General features: G+C 52.1%; 1 long non-coding RNA gene across 1 annotated transcript; it reads right to left on the bottom strand.

Moving 5' to 3' along the window:
* Positions 1-13,947: 13,947 nt before the first annotated feature.
* LOC139440839 (uncharacterized) lies at positions 13,948-15,912 on the bottom strand. The gene is made up of 2 exons (XR_011651092.1): positions 15,211-15,912; positions 13,948-14,382 (listed from the first exon to the last, which is right to left on the bottom strand). It is a non-coding gene; the product is annotated as an uncharacterized lncRNA (long non-coding RNA).
* Between the last annotated feature and the right edge of the window lie 272 nt (positions 15,913-16,184).

Below are 16,184 nucleotides of genomic sequence, written 5' to 3'. Positions count from 1 at the left end.
CTCTCCCCTGTGCTCCCCAGGACTCCTGTCAGGGCCCGTGCACCCTCACCAGGCCCAGGTCTGCCTGCTGTGGAAGCAGACACTAAAATATAGTGGATCCAAGCAGAATCCTCAGTTCCTTCCAAGAAAACACAGATGCGGGGCCAGGAGGCTGTTGGGGGCCCCTGGGGCAGTAAGGAGTCTCTGGGAGAGGCTTCAGCGGGCAGGACCATGGAGTGCCATCCACCCCTTCCCCCACTGTAGGAGGCTTTCAGAGGCTCCTCGGAGGGAAGCCTGATCTGACTGCCACTTCCAAGGGGATGGCTGGTCCTGGGAGCCTCAGTGCCCTCAGGGAACTTGGCCACCGAAGGCTTTCTTGAACTTCAGGGTGGCTGACAGGATGGGGAGCGCAGCCATCCAGGGCCGAGCATGCTGCCTGGAGGTGGGGCTGTAGGAGGGCCCGCCGCTCAGTGCGAAGGTGCAGGCGGCTGCCGGGGCAGACCCAGAGCCTCTGGGCCAGAGGGCCTGCTGCAGCACCCTCTTCAGGGGGAGAAGGGTGTGTGAGAGGGAAGGCTGTCAAAATGCAGCTTTCTGGGCTCCACGCCACCCCTTCTGAGTCATTGGAGCTGGGAATCTACCTTTTAATAACAAGTCCCTTCCAAAGAATCTAATTCTCACTAAAGTATAAAAAGCACCACTTGGAAACATTTTTTCTATTTATCCAGTCAACAGATATTTGCAGAGCATCCCCTCCCTTTGCACTGTCAGGTTCCTACCTCCTGTGGCTGGGGGTGGGGGGGAGGCCTTCTCTCCCCAGGCAGATTCTTGCCCTTTTGTGTTCTCCCTGAAATCTCACCTTCTCAGGACACCTTTTCCAAAACAGCTGCCACCTCCAGGCCCTCTCCACCACATCCCCTCACTTAACTCTTCTCAGCCCTTACCACAGGCACACACTAGCTCATTTGTGTATTTATTTTCCTCATTGCTGTGTCTCCCCCTCTAGAATATAAGCCCCCCCACCGAAGGCAAGGGCCTGATGTATGGAGATCGCTCCTTTATCTCCCTAGTAGGCTCCACGAATATTTGTTGAATGATGTGTGAAGCCACTTCTCATGGACAATGGGGCAGGCGTCTGCTGGAGAAAGAAGACATTTGAGATGAGGGAAGGCATGGGTGGTGGGAAGACCCAGCATGGCTGCCTGCCAGCCTCTCTCAAGAGACCCTCGCCCATGAAAGGCAGAGAGGACGAGAGACCGAGAGAGCTCACCAGCGGGCCTCCTGCCTCGTGAGGAAGGATTCAGGGCTCAACACGCTTCCCGGGGCCGGGTCTGTACAGGCGGGGGGAAGCGGCCTCTCCGCTCCCAGGCCGTGCCTGCCCAAGGCCCTGCGGTTTGCAGGAAGCCTCCCTCAGAACCTGCTTGTATGTACTTGCTCGTCTGGCACGCCACGACTGCATTTTGGCTGCCTTGTTAGGAGATTAAGCTTTCTTTTTAAAAGATGAAAAAAGTCTTTAGCAAAGGCTTGACTAGAGCTGACCCCTGAGGAGGCGGCAGCAATAACTGATGGGCACTATATTTGTCTAATTAATCTTCTTGTCAACAGAGTTGTTCTTTGCTGGTGCCAGCTCTGACGTCACCCCGCAAGCTTGCCACACTGGTTCGTACCCAACTACAAAGGCCACCTCTGACCCAGCCCTGAGCTCCCAGCCGCACCCCCCAAAATGCCGCCTGTGGGGCTGTGGCTGGGCTGGGAACCGGCGGTGGGAACAGAGGTGCCCCGTACCTGCTAGCTTAGGGTGGGGCCTAGGGGGACCACAGCTTGAATGGAAGGTGGAAGGAGAGACCTGGAAGGAGTCTCGTTCCCAAACAGGACTCAGAGATGCTGAGCGTTTTCTGCAGGTTAAACTCCGGGAGGTTCCATTCCACAGAGCAGATTGCTGTTGTCACGGCTGGTGTGCCCCAAGTGACAACAAGTTCCTCCAGGACCCAGGCAGGCACGTAACTGAGTCTGACTGGGTTTAGGAACTGGGGGAAAGGGTGCTCGGACTGTGGCCCTGGGCAGGAGACTCAAATATTCAGACTGTGGCGGTTTGTGGGCTAAATTCTGCCCCCTGGCAGTCCTGTCCTACCTCTGTGTGTGGCCTCTTAACGTGGAAAGTCGTATCCCAGACTGTCCCATTGAACTCAGGACTTTCCTCTGGTTTTATTGTCAGCACACATCGCCCTATTTAAAAAATTTTTTAAAGATATTTTTAATAGAGAGAGAGGAAGGGAGAGAGACGAGAACATCAACCCATTGTTCCGCCCATTCATGCATTCATTGGTGGATTCTCATATGGTTCTTGTATTTTCCCTGACCAGGGATTGAACCCCCAACCTGGCGTATCAGGACGACACTCTAATCCACTGAGCTACCCGTCCAGGACCACCTTGTTGATTTTTTTTTGCAAAACCTTCAGTACCATCCATGCTCATCCTGTTTATTTATTATTTTTTTTCTGCTCACCATCAGCTTCTCAACCAAAAGATCTGTGGACAAAATCTAGGTGCCCGTGATTTGGATGGGGAAGTGTTTGTAACATTATCTTCACTAACTTCCAACAGAAATTAAAAGTTTCAGTTATATACACAGGCAACACATTGCATGCCTGCGACTTTGTCACCAACAGAAATCGCAGCTCTTTTTGTATCACGAAGCAATTGGTGCCGTTACTCATCTGTGCTCCTCGCTGTTCGAGAGGATGTAGTTAATAATATACTGGTCCGTAGCTCTGTGACATCATGTAGTAACAAAGACCATGACTGTTTCAGTTTTAAAAATGTTTTCATGACTGTAATTGATCCTTTTATAGTACCTGTGTATCTTACCTCATGTGTTTTCAAACACTGCGAGCGAGGGGCCCAGGAGCCTCACCTGACTGCCTTTGACCCGCTTCTGTATCATCAGCACCTGCCTCGGGTCCCGGCACACAGCAGGCGCTTATTACATTTTTGCTGACTGACTGACTGCGAGAATGAACCATAAAATGAATGAATGGTGGCATGAGCCTCAAAACGACCTATGCTGTATGCCTGAAACGAATATAACTGTTGTATGTCAACTATAATTGAAAAATTTATTTTTAAATAGAAAATAACATGACCTTGCCCGGGTTCGGGAACCCGTGTATCCCCAAAGGAGTAGAAGGTTCTGGGACCCCTCGCCAGATGTGCTCCTTTCTCCACGACAAACCCACTGGCCCACCAGGAGAGGATGGGGGTCTTGCTCCCTCCTCCGAGAGTTCAGGGCTGACCAAGGAACCCCGCCAAGCAGGGCCCCACCAAGCCATTCCCTTTTCTGTGCAGCTACATGGCCGCCCGCACCCTAAGCTAAAGACTAGGGATGTTCTCAAAAGGGTCTACAAGTGCTTTCACATCCCGCCTTTTGCCCAGCTCACTCTAGCAGCGGAGGTCGGAGACCACGGCCTCGGAGGCACTTCCCGATCTGGCCACGTGATGGCGCTGTGTCCCTGACTGCGCCGGCTCCGCGCGTCTCGCCGCAGCCCAGGCTGAGGTTAATCTGCAGCGGGTCAGTTACCCATCAGTTGGCCATCAGTTACCCAACTCCACGGGCCTGGAAATTATCTCCAGCAGCAGAGGCAAGAGAGGCCGGGTTCTTGCAGCCTTGGGGGTGAAACCCCAGGAGCCTGTCTTTGAGAGCCTCTAGTTCGAGGAGGCCATAGCCTAGAGGCCAAGCGCCCTGTCCGAAGAACCAAGTGGACTTAAGTTCGAATTCCATCACTGCCTTTCTGCCACCATGTTTCTCTTTTGCAAAGTAAGGATAGGAATGGTCCCGCCACTTAGGTGGCTTGAACACAACGATACTGGAAAAAGGCTCAGTTAGCACAGTGTCCTGCGCGCCAGTGCACTATGGGGTTGAGCACCGTCATCCCCGGGGCTGACTCCTGCCAGAGCAGCCTGTTGTCGGGGTCTACAAAGGAGAGACAGTATCCGCCCCGCGTTGTTCCAGAACTGAATGAAAAGCACGCACAGCTCGTACCAAGCTTGGCACATGGGAAAAGCCAAGGACAGTTAGTGAGCCCTCAGACTGTTCTTGCGAGCCACATGCGCATGTAGGCGGAGACCAAGGCAGCCTGCAGCCGCTATACTGACACAGTCACCCCAGGGCCTAGGGGTTCGTGCCAGGAGATGGGGCCGCCACTGTGCCTGGGTCTCCGGTTTTCTGGAGAGAATTTAGGCAGTGGAGATTACTGCTTTTAGAAGGTTTACTCTTGGAAAACTGGCTTCTGGTCAGAAGAAAGTAGCTTGGGAGGTCCAAGAGACTGCGCTGAAACCCAGGGAGGTGTTTTGGGATAGGGTGAGACGCAGTCTTGCTTGCTCCTGCCCCTGTGGCGGGTGCTGGATTGGTCCTAGGGCCAGGGTCCTTCCTTCCATCCCCATCCCTACCCCGCTCCCTCCCCTCTGCAATGCCAGGGTGTAGAGCCCCTCCTGGTCTGTCCCTGTGTGTGCGGTCACTGGGGCATGCAGGTTCGAGCTGGCCCACTCTGAGTCAGACAGGGCCCAGGGTGTCCATAATGAAGAGACATAGGTCAAGAATGTAAATTCCTGTGGTTCCTGCGGTTACTCTGGACAATTGGAGGCTGAGTGAGTCTGAAAGAGCCAGTGTTACTGTTTAAAGTGTTATCACTTTAATGAACTGCTTACGAAGTGTTAAATGCAGGCCAGTGTAAACGCTGCATCTGGGCTTGTGTTTTATTTGTAGACTTCAAACTGGGCGCTGGGCATTTTGAAAATGCCAATTAATGGTGTAAAATCAGAATTTCTTTTTTTTTAAATCAAAATTTCTAATGGGGAGGAAGGGTTTTGTACTGCCTCCTTAAATTTTCTCATAACATACCCAAAACACCAAGGCATTCACACAAAAACAACACAACCACAAACACTTAAAAGACCTTATTAAATAAATTAAAGAAGCAGTAATTTACTACTCTGTTCTGCATTGTTGCACGATTTGGTGTGTTTTTGCTGGAGGAAAGAATGAAGAGCTTAACATCAGAGGTATCGTCAACACAAATTTCTCAGAAGCTGCTCTAGGAAATTTGTCATTTCTACCCATTTCTGGCGGGCCAGAACACAAGACAGTCCACAGGAATACTGAGTATACTTTCACGAGAAAAATTTTCTGGCTACCCTTTGAAGAAATGAAATTGGATTTGGAGCAAATGGAAACATTGTGAAATTGCTTATTTTCTTCCAAAACTTGTATTTTTCTTCCTTATTTCCTGTTAAATCAGCACCACTCATTAGCAACCATATTTTTGCACTATACACTCAGCAGAATTTTTGCTCTGTGACTGTATTCCAAATTAAACGTTTAAGTTTCCAGGAAAAGTGCAACAAATGTTTAAATCAGTCAGAACTTAAACTAATGAGAGAATGAGGAAAAAACCCCCACAACTTCCGCCTTCTGTACGGCCATTGCTGTTTATCTGCTTCACACTCTGGGAGCACTTTTCTCCCTGGGATCTTGAAAGGGCTGCTCACAAGGCAAGAAGTCTCAGGAGACGCCAAGATGTCTGAACCTAGAGCTGTTGAAAAGTTCTGCCCAACCCTGGATTCAGGGAAAAACTCAGGCAGTGTGAGGCTTCCTTTGACAGTTTGGATGGGCTGTCCACAGCCAGTTGCACTGTGTTAGAGCTGGAAAGGTGTCCAGTCCGGAAGCCTCAGTCTGCAGATGGTGTAGCAGCAGCGCACCCAAGATAGCGTGGTGATAAAGCTCAGACTGCTCAGGGCTCTCTGATGGGCAGCTCCTTGTCCGTGTGGGGCTCTCTCCGTCAGGGCGCAACGAAGACGTGGCTCAGTGCGAGTCATTGCTCTCTAGCTGATAGCAAATGACACCTTAATAAGAAAAGGGTGCCCACAAATCAATTTCCTGTCAATGGGAAATTGGGCAGGGCCCAACCTCTGTCTTCGTCCTGCCCTTGTTTGCTCCTCCATTCCAAAGCAAAAGGCCGGGACGAGCACAGCAAAAGCCCAAGAGCATCTTGCTGGGGAACAGCCATACGTGTGACTACGACCCTGAGACAGCAGGGTGGCCGCTCGGACCGACACAAGTTCTGTTCGGTGAGACCTGCAGGAGCCTGCAGTGCTCCTTCCAGGGGAATTTCGGCCCAGCCCAGAATGTTTTGAGACAAGAAAAAGGTATATTAAGAGTATTATATCATTGAGGAAAAAAAGATACAAAATTTCAGTAGTCAAATGAAACCATCAACAGGTGGATCGCTGCACCAGGATGCCTGAAACACACACCCTAGTAGGGTTAATACAGGTGAAACGTTAGTATGTGGTAAGGGTCCGCGAGGAAAGGGGGATTAGTCAGCAAATGATGTTAGGACCAACCATGTGGAAAAAATTAAAGATGATCCCTAGCTCTCTCCACATACCAAAATAAATTCCACGTGCATTTAACAGTTATATGCAAAAAAGAACATAAAAATAGAAGACATAAATAAATTTCCGACCTCAAGAGGAGGGCTTTGTAGATATAAATGCTTAGAAATAGGTTAATAAATAAAAGATTACTGGGGCTGACCACAGAAACATGAAAAACCCTAGATCTCAGTAACACTGAGGAGATGTTTGTAGAAAATCTACAAACATACCACAAAGCATCCGTCTTACCTCATATGAAAGGCTGGTGCAAAATAATGCAAAGAGTGCTCATCCGACAGCACGGATGGGCAAAGACGACGAGTGAGTGAGAAAAATACCGATATTCGACCAGCATGTAAAAATATTCACATTCATGAATTAAAAATGTCAATCGAACCAACCATGACCATTCATTTTGCCCTTGAAGGATCCGTAAGACACGCAGGTTGCTGGTGGGAGTGATTGCCGACAGAAACTGTCTGTAGAATAACCACGTCCTTTTGCTGCGTTTTCCTATTTCTACAAGTGCCCCCCAGTCAGATAGAACCGTAGGGACTTCCTGAGAAGGTTTTCCATTTTGGGGGTGGCTTCAGCGTTTTGGGAGCTAGCCCGTCTGTACATCCAGGAGTGACAGCTGCTGTCATCCACATGGTAGACTGTTACACAGCCATTATGAATACTAGTATGTTAAGATTGAAGGAGATGAGGAAATGACCATGAGGTAATGCTAAGTGGAAACTTGTACATATTGTATACGTATTTTAAAAGACTGAAAAAAAATACCCAAAAGTTTTCAGTAGGAACAGTAGGCATTGGGTATAATTTTTCTCCTTCATGTATTTTTTTCCATAATAAAATATCCACTAATTTATGACAGAAAACAAGTGGTTGGAAAAAACATGGTCATTTTTGTTGGACCCGTCACAGACATCCCACTGGTCACCGGTGGGGCAGAGATTTTCCCGGGCGCTGGGTGGGGCTGGGAGGAGGGCCTGTTGTCCCACGGAAACAGGACCGGTTCTCACAAAGGAGGCCCGGCAAGCCCAGGGCCTTGGGTGGAAGTCTGCTCTGCACTTGTCAAATCCCTCAGCGCAGGGCTACCCACACTCCTTAGGAATCCAAGGTCTTCCCAATCCCGAAGGGCTCTGGTCTCACTCGCCCGCCATCTGCATGTCTACTCCTACAAGGCGAGGGGCTTGTGCCATCGTTTTCTGTATCAGCGGATGGCGCTGTGAGACCAGCAGTCTCTCAAATTTGCCCTCAGCGGCCACGGCACATTTTCTAGACGTCACTGGGCATGGATACTCTTCCTTTGTTGAGCATCCGTTTGATTTCTGAGGTCACACAGAGGGCATTGGGAGCCAACTCCAGTTAACGAAGTGGATAACTCAGCAGGAAACAGCACCAGAAAAAGAGACGTTATAGTGGTAATGGAGCCAGCTGTCACGTGGACCTTACCCAGGGCCTGGAGACATTTCCAAAGGAAGGATGCCACCACCCTCCCAGCCACATCTCAGGAATAGGTGCACAGCCTTCGAAGGGGCCACTTTGAAGGGCCAGGTCTTCTGGGCCCAGCATCACGCACGCGGCGGGTTTTCTCACAAGCCTGCCTCGTGGCCTCGTAGCACGCGGTGCTCTTCTCTGCACCACCGAACTGTGGCAGGCAGAAGACAAAGGCAGAGTACATCTTGGAGTGAGTGATTGATTTGTCTTCCAGAGCAAAAACAAGCCAGCCCCTGGTTCGACTAGGTCCTTAGGCACGAGCTGGAATTGGCCAGCCATGAAAGAGAACTTGACCTTTCTCTTCAAAACCTCTTCAGTAAATTCCAATGTGTTGAGATGGGAGGACTCAGATATATGTCATAAGAATGTCCTTTTTTGTATAATCCCTTTCCACAGCCCTAATCTGTGCACCTCCTTCCTTGTATCCTTGGAGGTGGTCATAGCGGGTGGATGAGTAGGTGGGAACCACAGGTACTGCTCCAGGCTTCTTCTGGCCTGTAAGGCAGACGGACCCAGAAGAACCAGTCGTCGTATTTCTCCTCAGGCCACCACGTACCATCCTTCAGTTCCCAGGCCCTGCCTGACAGTGCTCCTCAGTCTTCAATTAGGTATCGAGCCCCTAGCCCACTCCGCCCCTGGGGCACAGGTGCCCACGGAGTCCTTATGCATTTGTACTCTCCCATCAGTTAAAGCTTACTGCCCACCTGTCCTCACCAAAGACTGAGGAAGGAACTCAGCATACTTTTTAGTAGGAGTCACGACTGTGGACGTGTGGATGCTCACGGAATGGCAGAGACGCTTCCTGCTCACTGTGTATCCTGGGGCCAGCACCTCATGTCTTCCCGCCCCTTTGCTGATAGGTGGGGCCATGTGACTGGTTCTGGCCAATGGAGGTGAGAGGAAGTGACATGTTTCTTCTGGGGTGAAGCATAAAACAGTGGGGATGGGGTGTACAAGTGACTATGGGGAGCCCTAACTCCCTTTAATATCCCTCAGCCTCTGGTCACCCCATATTGGGCATGGAATAATCCTCTGTTCTGTGAAGGCATTCAAGTTTTAGGGTTAATTAGTTATTACAGTATAGTCCAGCCTTACCTGAGAGGTGCAATGTTCTGCAATGAAAGAACAGGCACGTTCTTATACAAGGTGGCAGGTGGCTGAGTGTTCCCATCCAATCAGGACACCACGTGGGGGGCCCAGGTGAGAGGAGTTATTCTACCGGTGGGAGGACACACCACCTGAAGTTTGATTTAGGGGAAATTAAAATGGGCCTGACAATGGCCAACAAAGGATGTTGCTGTTGGACACAATGGAAGCACAATAAATATTTGATATTTGACACGATTATTATGGGATGTATTTGTGGGTTTAGGATCGTGATTGGTGTGCAGAGCGTCTGATGAGCTAGGTGGACGCCTGGAGTTTCGCCCTGAGATGGACATGTGACCATTGGTGTGTGCACATGTGTGTGTGTGTCTACATACCTGTAAGGTCACAGGACTTGAGAATATGATAAATAGGGGTGTTATGCCCCATTTTGTCGTTGGCCACCCAGCGGCTCCACCCCAGAAGCCAGCAGGAAATAGTGACTGATTTTTCTAAACAGTAAATGAGGAAAGCTGGAAAGTCAGTCCCACAAGGAAGAAGGCCAGTCATTTACTGAAATACTCGGCCACAAAGCACAGCCGTCGAGAGTACGAGATTCGAGTGTGACGCCTGGGCTGGGATCTCAGTTTCCCCGCTTCAGGTGTGTGGCCCTGGGTTGGCCATCTAACCTCTAAGCGCCTCGGCTTCCTCATCTGGAAAACACGTCATATTGTTAGAGGAGTAAGAGTAATACCTCTTAAAGGTGTGTATCAGGGTTCAGTTTAGCTCTTTGTAACCAAATACAATGGCTTAAAGCAAAAGAGAGTTATTTCCTTCAGAAGACCAGAGCTGGGCGGTCCAGGTGGGTGTACTGCCGAGTCAGGGAGCGGGCCTCTTCTGCGGACCTGTCGGTCTGCCGTCCTCAACAAGCGGCGTCCACCCCACAGCCCAAGGCGGTCCCGGGCGCTGCAGCCAGCAGATCCTCGCTGCCGCTGGAAGGAAGGAAGGGCAGAGAAAGTCAGGCAACAGGCTCATTCTGCTCAGTTCATTGCCCGAGTCCCAGCCCCGGGGCCACTCCCGGATGCCCAGGAGACGGCGCACTGTCTCTGGCAACCACACCACGTGATGGTAGCATTGCAAAATCAGCCGTAGAGGGCCCGACACAAATGGGTGTGTCTTCGCGCCAAAGAAAGTACTTACGGAAATGTGGAGTCTTCTGCAAATAAGATCTTTCACATTAGTAGGCTTACAAATTAGGCAACACCTTGTTTCCTTCTTTTTAGTTTGGGGCGCGATTGTGCTGCACCACGCCTTTCTCATGTACTGACGGCCTTCGGATGACACGGGTGGGAAAGGATGAAGGGTGTCACCTTTCCTGTGAGGGGACAGGTCAGCCAGGGGCTTGTGCCTCAGAGAAACGCCTGCAAGGGATCCGCCAAAGGCAGGGCAGGGGAAGATACTGGGTACACACTGAGAAAACCGGGAAATTGGTTATGCTGAGCTTGCGCGTCCTCACTGCGGAGCGGCCCCTGACGTTTCCCCGCTCATCTGTGCGCGCTGGGTTCACTTAGCACTCCCTGTGCACCGGGCATCAGAAGTAAAAGGTTGAATGTCCATAGAGGCTTTCTGGGACGCTGTTGCAACGCTTTCTGTGAACCCACAAACAAGGATCCATGGGTAACAGAGATGGACTCACGCCAATGTCTTATTAGCCGCTGAATTGCTCTCAGGATGAGGCCTGGTGCGCTCCTTCGGAAGGGGAGGTGGGCCAGGCGTCCCTGAAGTCTAGCTCGGAGAGGCCACTGATGAGAATTGTCCAGAGAAAATCGTCAGGCAAGGGAGCGAGTATTTATGTGCAAGGACGCTCATTGGAGAGTGTCTGGGTCATAGCATAGGATGCAGCAGTGAAACTAATGGAAACTAATTAACTAATGCTGGTTAATGTAGGTTCATGAAATGCTGCAAAGCTAAACTATAGCTACACAATACATATACCATGGTCCCGTTTTTGTGACTGGATATGTTTTATTTGTGATGTGTGATAAAGACATTCCAGTTTATGATACAGATATGTTATTGAGTTTATGGGTAGAAAAACAACTGGAAGAATATATGTATAAGGTACCATATCTCGGATTTGGATTATAGATGAATTTAATTGTATTCTTTGTACTTCCCAGTGTTTTCTAAATTTCTTTACGAGAGCTACCTTTTTAACCAGAAATGTATACTTTTTATAATGACCATGTTGGGGGAGGGGACATTCTTATTTCACGCCAGACACTGAGTTAAGTTCTTTAACTTTTTAAAAAAAATCCTCACTCAAGGATATGTTTACTGATTTTGAGAGAGAGAGGAAGAGAGAGAGAGAAACATTGATGTGATAGAGAAACATCGATCGGTTGCCTCCCGTACACACCCTGTCTGGGGATCGAACCCACAGACTTCTGGTGTACAGGATGGTGCTCCAACCAACTGAGCCACCTGTCCAGGGCTAAGTCCCTTAGCTCTTAACTTCTTATTAAAGTTCTTTGAGGCCACAGTTGTTTATATTTTATAATTTGTAATAAAAATAGAAAGAGTCTCAAGTCCCCTCGCTTCACGCTAGAGATTTGGACGGCCCTGGCAGGCCAGCTCCCTCCGACAGGCCTTGCTGCCATTCAGGGAACGGGAACCGTGGCTGGAGCCTCTGGCCCACGTCCCCACCGCTAGAAAAGTGCTGAGGCCTGGATCTTCCCAGCCAGGGCAGAATTCCTGGGGCTTGGCCACGGGGACAGGGTGAACAGATTCAGGCAGGAATTTTGTCTGTCTCCTTCTTTGTTTTTAAAAGAAATAGCCACTGCCTAACCTGGGTGGAGCCCAGTTTTATCTGGTTTTCTTCAAAGGCTGGGCAAAGATGAGCTGCTGCTCCTTAGTGACATGGGGCTGTCTGGGGACCAGCTTCCTGGGAGAGCCTGTCCTGGGCCCAGACCACAGTCGATTGTCAGCAGAGCCCATTCCTGCCCAGGGATGAGCCTAACAGATGTAAGCTCATTGGTGTGAGTCTCTCCTTGGGACTCATCCTTGGGAGCATGGCTAGATCCCCAGCCTGGGCCTTTCTACAGTCAACTCATCAAGAGATGAGCAAAGGTGGTCATGGGAACCCAACTGGGGCTCCAGCCCTCTGTACATGGCACCCTTGCCCAGTACCAGCCCGTGCGGTACGAGGCTTGACAAATCCTCAGCTTCTAGCTCTTTCCTTCTACTCCACTTCTTACAAACAGCAGAGTCTGCTGGATCTGAGGCCAGAGAACTTGGATGCAAGTCCCCGCTGTGCCACATTTTGCCTTCATGACCTTGAATTAACTCTATCTGGTCCTCGGTTTACCCATTTGAAAAATTAAGTTTAAGTTTTAGGTCATATTCTGACTTGTTGGCTGTTGGTGAGAAGTCCCGGTTGGAGACACAGGTCTCGTCCTGGAGACTGGCTCATCCTCAGCCTCAACCCCACTGAGGGCAGTGTCTGCTAAGGCAAACTCAGAGAGTGGATTTCTTCGATGCCAAAACACTAGGATTACAGGGCTACTGGATTTTCAGCATCAATGAGCTCAACTGGGCTGTTTCTGTGGGCAGGGGCAAGGGTTACTTTCCAAAGTCATACACACAGTGGTCCCCTGACCTACATAAAGCAAGTCAGGACCCCCTGGGGCCGGCTGATTGGAGCTCCTCAGGTCACGTGGCAGAAGGAGGTTGAATTAGACACAGCTTATGGTTTTTTTTTTTCAGGGAGCCGGAGTCTCCAGGACCCGTGTAAATGTCAGTTTCATGGAAATCCATTCTAAAAGTCCCAGTCCACTCCATCATTTGCTCCCCCTTTTCCTCCCAGCTCTCCCAGAGCGCCTGAGGCGCTGCTGAGATCAGAGAGCATAATTACAAATGAACTGGGGCTCTGGTGGGGGGGAAGGGGTGGCTTACAGCTTAATTAGCTCCTGTCCCTGCACTGTCTCTGCTTCTGGGCCTCACACTTGGTGCAGGGGTCCCGGGTGCCAAAGAATTCAGAGCAGGAGCCTCCTGGCTTGTTAACACGCTCTCCTCGGTCCCTCCTGACACATCCAGGCTGCAATTAGGCCCAGCTGAGGAGAGGGAGAGGCCTGTGTGCATCCGGAGCTGGCGGGGGACCGGCTTGTCTGAGCCAGCCCGGAGGTGAGGCGCACCGTGGAATGTGGAGCAGCAGCGGCCGCAGGAGCGTGCACCTGCCTGGCCCAGCCCAGGTCAGGAGGCTTCAGGCTGCAGGTGTGTTTCCGGGGGCATCTGACAGGGGCCCCGCATGGAAGACACCTGGGGTTAGAGAGGCTCCTACACTGGTGGGGCGGGGGGGGGGGGGGGGGGGGGTAGGGAGACAGAGATCAGGGCAGGGACTGCCTCTGGGCAGGAGCTGCAGTGCTGGGGAACAGAGCTCCCCTCTTAGCACAAGACAGGACCTCAGACAGGGCTTGGGGCTTGTACAGTGTCACAAAGGAGCAAGTGTGCAGGCAGTCCCACCTGGAGGGCCCCTCTCAAAGGACAGTGCAAACCCCTGAGCTGATTGCTTGGTCCGCACGACTTCCTGATAGCTTAAGGGTTGGCCTGTCTGTGAGTTCCCATTCTGCCCTCAAGGGAACTCACACCCCCCTCCCCTGGAGAGGCTGGAGCTGGAGGAAGACTGCAGCTGGGAGGCAGGCAGGGGCTGCCAGTAGCTGAGCATGGGGGCCTGTCCCAGAAGATAATGAAAGATGAGGAAAGCAACATCTCCCCGCTGCCAGTCACCCCCTTTCCCTGCCCCCGGCAACCCCAGGTCTAGAGGCACTGGGCTTACTGAGGACCCAGACCCCCTCCCTCAAAGACGAGGTAGAAAAACAAAACTGAAACGAATAGGTGTTCAATTATTCGTCTATGAAGCATAATATCACACCTAAAAGTCAACCTTCACTCTACTTTAATACTTATTTAAAAATGTGTGCCGATGTTAGCCAGGGATGAATTTTAATCTGTTTGATAGAACAGGGAATATATTCCCCAAAAGCGAGTGCCTGGGGCACCACAGGCCCCATGGCCTTCGAGGGATGCCTGGGCCAGGGCCTAACCCCAGCCTCGGGGGAAAACTTTGTCAGGGGGGCCCTTTGCGCTCACCCCTGACACCAGCAGGTTTCCCTGCACCTGCCAGGTTCCGGGGAGGCTTGCGCTGCAGACCTGGGGCTCTTTCCTTCCAAAGACAAGGTGGAAGGGGAGTGCCGGAGCTGGGGCAGCTTTCCATCGGCCTCCTCTGATCTCGAGCAGCATCCTCTGCCCTGCTTGCTCTCCCTCTGCACCGCCTCCAGTTCTGAACCGGGCTGCACTCGGGTTCCGCTCTGCGGGAAAGGTGGCCCTGGGCACGGGGGAATCCAGAGTGACTAGACACTCCCTGTATTTATATTTCAAACAAGCATTGACTGGACGTCGACCACGTGTCTGGCAGGTGCTTTTTTCGAGGAGCTCAGAAGCTGGCAGGAGGACACTTACAGCACCCTGGGGAAAGGCCCACAGCAGGGAATGCACGAAGTGCAGCACGATTTGGGGAACGTGCGAGTCATTCTCGCTAAAGGTTGGGAACCACACAAATGGGACGCCTGCCGACTGCACCTCCGATGACGACGGGGTGTCCCTGGGTCTGGCTGTGGGGGGCTGTGACTGAGAGGTCAGGGGCTGGGATGGGGGCAGGGGACTCGGGCTGGGGAGAAGGGACCCAGCATGCAGCCCAGAGAAAGTGGGGAGGTCCCACCTAGTCTACAGGGACTCCAGAAAGAATGCAGTGAGGGAACGTTTTTTGGTTTCTGTGTGGCAGAGGGGAGGCTGGGAGACAGGGAAGAACAAAGGGAGCCTCCCCACTTTCTCTGGGCTGCATGCTGGGTCCCTTCTCCCCAGCCCAGTCCCTGACCTCTCATTCACAGCCCCCCACAGCCAGACCCAGGGACACCCCGTCCTCATCGGAGGTGCAGTCGGCAGTCGTCCCGTTTGTGTGGTTCTCAACCTTTAGCGAGAATGACTCGCACGTTCCCCAAATCGTGCTGCACTTCGTGCATTCCCTGCTGTGGGCCTTTCCCTGGGGTGCTGTAAGTGTCCTCCTTCCACTGTGAGCGACATCATCACTACTTGTCAGCCTCGAATGGGTCACAGCCACGAATGGGTCACACCCCTAGGCTGTCTGTCTGCGTACCCCACGGCTCCTGTGTAGTTTTTCTGTCCATAAACCAGAGATGTTGCCATCGAAGCGCAGGCTGGGTTTGGACGGAGATGCTGAGCCGGCTGGAAGCCTCCGGCCCTTGCTACCCGAGGTCTGGTCCAGGCACCGGCAGCATGAGCATCCCCTAGGAGCTTGTTAGAAATGCAGAATCTCAGGCCCTGCCCCAGACCCACTGGATCAGATTTCCTAGCTCACCAGAGCCTTGCACCTCCCGAAGGCTGCCGGACCCCGAGCATCCGCTGCCTGGGGCAGTGTGACCTCAAGGATGGACCCTTCCACCCTCAGGCTCAGGCCATGGAATTCGGGGCGGGAGCAAAACCAGGAATTCTCTCCAGGTGCAAGGCCAGGCTTCAGCTTCGGGTTTCACTGTTCCGGGCGGGAGGCCAGGCAGAAGGGGCTCAGTCACTCCTGGGCACACGGCGGCGTCAGGAATCAAAACAACCCAGGAATGCAGGTGAGCTCATGCCGACGCCGAGAGGCCATAATTCACGCCGCGACACGCTCCGTGCGCCGCACTGAGGCGGCGGCTGCACAGGTGGGGCCCCGCGCCCGTACCTGTCAGCACCTACATTATCCGCGATTAGCTGGATTTTCTTTCCGCTGGGCCCCGGCCGAGCAGCTGCCACACAGCGCGGTGGGGCCCAGGCGCCCGCCCGCGCCAGGACAGGACTGTATCCAGAGACGCAAAGAATAACCCACGTACCGTGCGGTGCGTGCGCGTGTGCGTGTGCGTGTGCGTAGGGGGTGGGGCCGCTGCCATCCGAGCACCTCGTTAAAGGGGAACCCACGTCCCGGAGAAGCGCTCTGCTTTCCCGCAGAGTCACAGCGTGAGAAAAGCTTCTCGTCTCAGGCAGGGCCTTGAGCCTTTGAAAATAATAAAAAGGAAAAGTTTTGAATTAAAATTTATGGTTGAGCCGGCCTGTCTGGGAGAAGCGGGCTTAGTGGGC

Source organism: Desmodus rotundus, chromosome 4 (genome assembly GCF_022682495.2).
Source record: "Desmodus rotundus isolate HL8 chromosome 4, HLdesRot8A.1, whole genome shotgun sequence".
NCBI classification, from domain to species: Eukaryota; Metazoa; Chordata; class Mammalia; order Chiroptera; family Phyllostomidae; genus Desmodus; species Desmodus rotundus.
Note: the sequence above shows the minus strand (reverse complement) of the source record. Positions and strands in the feature narration are given on the sequence as shown.